The following is a 4,051-nucleotide window of genomic DNA, read 5'->3' on the forward strand; positions in this document are numbered from 1 at the left end:
AGAAAAGAGGGAATACACAGAATTTCTAAAAGGATATGAGGACATATTCGCCTGCCTGAGCACGTCTATTGTGGCTCACAAACTGCAAACTGATCCAACATGTCCGTCGATAAAGCAAAAGCTCAGAAATTTCAAGCCTGATATGAGTCTGAAAATTAAGGAAGAAGTCACCAAGCAGGTCAATGCCAAACTTCTCAGGGTAGTAGAATACCCGACCTGGTTAGCCAACATTGTGCCAGTACCAAAGAAGGACGGGAAGGTCAGAGTCTGTGTTGACTACCAGGATCTCAACTGGGCCAGTCCGAAAGACGACTTCCCTTTACTAAACATACACATCTTGATCGACAATTGAGCCAAGCATGAATTGCAATCATTTGTGGATTGCTTCGCCGGTTATCATCAGATTTGGATGGATGAAGAGGATGCTGAAAAAACGGCTTTCATTACGCCGTGGGGAATGTACTGCCACAAGATGATGCCATTTGGGTTAAAGAATGCAGGGGCCACCTACATGAGGGCCATGACTACTATTTTTCATGATATGATACACAATGAGATCGAGGTGTATGTAGATGACGATATCATCAAGTCCAAGAAGGCCACTGATCACATGGGGGACTTGAGGAAGTTTTTCAATAGATTGCATAGGTACAACCTGAAACTGAATCCCGCGAAGTGTGCATTTGGGGTTCCCGCCAAAAAATTGCTTGGGTTTATTGTGAGTCGCCGGGGTATAGAACTGGATCCATCAAAGGTCAAAGTTATCAACGAACTGCCACCGCCAAAGAAAAAGAAGGACGTGATGAGTTTCTTGGGGAGACTCAACTACATCAGCCGGTTCATAGCACAATCTATAGTTATCTGTGAGCCAATCTTTATGATGTTAAAAAAGGATGCCTCTACCAAATAGACGGATGACTGCCAAAAAGCTTTCGACAGAATAAAGGAATACTTGTCAACACCACCAGTCTTAGTCCCGCCTGAGCCATGTAGACCTTTGCTACTCTACATCGCAGTATTAAATGGTGCCTTCGGTTGCGTCCTGGGGCAGCATGATGAAACGGGAAGGAAAGAGCAGGCCATTTACTATCTCAGCAAGAAGTTCACTCCGTACGAAGCCCGGTATTCTCTATTAGAACGCACCTGCTACGCTCTGACTTGGGTGGCCCAGAAGCTGAGGCACTACTTCTGTGCGTATGCTACATATCTCATATCAAGAATTGACCTGCTAAAGTACATCTTTCAGAAGCCCATGCCCACCGGCAAGCTGGCCAAGTGGCAAATCCTGTTGAGTGAATTCGACATTGTCTACGTAACTCAGAAGGCAATCAAGGGACAGGCATTAGGAGATCACCTTGATGAAAATCCCGTAGATGGAGAGTACGAACCCCTAAAAACGCATTTTCCTGACAAGGAGGTATCATTCGTAGGAGAAGACATTGTGGAATCCTATGATGGATGGATAATGTTTTTTGATGGAGCAGCAAATTTCAAAGGAGTTGGCATAGGAAAAGTCCTAGTGTCAGGAACCAGTCAACATTATCCGGTGTCAGCTAAGCTCAGGTTCCCGTGGACCAACAACATAGCTGAATATGAAGCCTGCATCCTAGGGCTCAAGATGGATATGACATGAACATTCAAGAGTTGCTAGTGATCGGACACTCAGAATTGCTTATACACCAGGTCCAAGAAGAATGGGCGACCAAGAACTCCAAGATACTCCCGTATATGCACCACGTGCAGGAACTGAGGAAGAGATTCACAAAGATGGAATTCCAGCATTTTCCCAGAATCCAGAACGAATTCGCCGATGCATTGGCTACCCTGTCATCGACGATACAACATCCAGATAAAAACTTCATTGATCCCATTCCAGTAAAGATCCACGATCAGCCAGCTTATTGTGCCCATGTTGAAGAAGAAGGAGATGGAAAGCCTTGGTTTCATAATATCAGGGAATATTTGACAAAAGGAGAATACCCAGAACTTTCAAATCCTATTCAGAAACGCACACTTCGGAGGTTGTCCAACAATTTCTTCCACAGTAGAGGAATCCTGTATAGGAGGACTCTTGATTTGGGACTACTCAGGTGTGTCGACGCAAGGGAAGCATCCAAACTGTTAGAAGAAATCAACGCTGGGACCTGCGGTACACATATGAACGGTTTTGTCTTAGCCAAGAAGATACTCCGGGCTGGATACTTTTGGATGACTATGGAGACAGATTGCATCCAGTACATCCGGAAATGCCATCGCTGTCAGATTCATGCCGACGTGATAAAGGTGCTGCCGAATGAGCTCAATGCAACAAGCTCGCCTTGGCCATTCGCCGCTTGGGGAATGGATGTTATTAGTCCAATTGAGCCCATTGCTTCAAACGGACACATGTTTATCCTAGTAGCAATCGATTATTTCACTAAATAGGTCGAAGCAACATCTTACAGAGCAGTAACTAAGAAAGTCGTGGCAGGCTTTGTCCACGACTGCATTATTTGTCAGTTCGGGATTCCAGAGTCAATCATTACTGATAATGGCTCCAACCTCAACAGTGACTTGATGAAAGCTATGTGTGAAACTTCCAAGATCAAACACAAGAACTCCACAGCCTATAGGCCCCAAATGAATGGAGGTGTAGAAGCCGCCAAGAAGAACATCAAGAAAATATTGAGGAAAATGATAGAAAAGCATAAACAGTAGCACGAGAAGTTATCATTTGCTCTGTTAGGATATCGCACCACAGTCCGCACATCAACTGGGGAAACCCCCTATATGCTGGTATATGGTACGGAAGCCATCATTCCCGCTGAAATGGAAATTCCTTCCTTGAGAATCATACAGGAAGTTGAGCTCGATGATGCAGAATGGGTGAAGAGTCATTACGAGCAGCTGGCTCTCATAGATGGAAAAAGAATGAATGCAGTTTGCCATGGTCAGCTTTATCAAAACAGAATGTCCAGAGCCTTCAACAAGAGAGTCAAGCCGAGGAAGTTCGCACCAAGGTAGCTAGTGTTAAAGAAAATTTTCCCGCATCAAGATGAAGCCAAAGGGAAGTTCTCTCCCAATTGGCAGGGTCCACACATGGTTCACCGGGTTCTAACAGGAGGAGCCCTTATACTTGCCGAAATGGACGGAGAAGTTTGGCCAAAACCAATCAATCAGATGCAGTCAAACGCTACTACGTGTGATTTTCATGCTTCCTTATTTGATGTATTTGAACTACGTTTGACCTGATTCTCATTTAAGAGGGGATACGTAGGCAGCCTAATGGGTTCAGTCACAATTCAATAAAATTTTCATTTCCCTTCGCAATTGGAAACTGGGGCAGAATTTTGAGGAGGACCCTCAAAATTCCGAAGTAATTTCAGCCAATCATCGCAAGCAGCCGTCATAAGCATCAACCCGTTAAACTGGGGCAGAATTTTGAGGAGGACCCTCAAAATTGCATAACAAGAGAGGTTGCAATATCTTGAGCTACGTCACAGTCATCGGTTCATCTAAAAATTATTTCTTAAATATATACTTAGGTCATATTTTACAAAATCATGCATGTTTATTATCGAAATCGCTTTGTTCAGCGACGCTACCCCCAATGATACATACCGTGTCACCAGATCAAAGCCGAACAGGGCAAGCAAGGCCATCGGGGATACGAACTAACCTCCCTTCTACAAAACTCACGATTTCTCTTTGGATGCAGACACTTGGATTGCGAAAGCATCTGACATGCTATACATTCACGAGATAAACGTGGTTTAGGAATACAACTCTGAGAATTGTTTGTGTTTACCAACATTTGTTATCCACACACGCCGGCAATAGTCCCTATATCGCAATGTCCCCAGAAGTCACAATGTCTGAACCTGCTATCGCCTAAGAAATTCTATTACCATTTGCCATTTAATTTTATTTCTGCATTGGATAAGGCTACCATTCTGCCTTCCGAGACAAAACACTGTCTCCATCTGCATTTTTCTGCATTGCACAAGGCTACTATTCTACCTTCCGAGACTAAACACTCGTCTCCATCTGCATTTTTTTGACATTTGTATAA

The sequence above is a fragment of the Nicotiana attenuata genome, chromosome 8 (assembly GCF_001879085.1).
Source record: "Nicotiana attenuata strain UT chromosome 8, NIATTr2, whole genome shotgun sequence".
NCBI classification, from domain to species: domain Eukaryota; kingdom Viridiplantae; phylum Streptophyta; class Magnoliopsida; order Solanales; family Solanaceae; genus Nicotiana; species Nicotiana attenuata.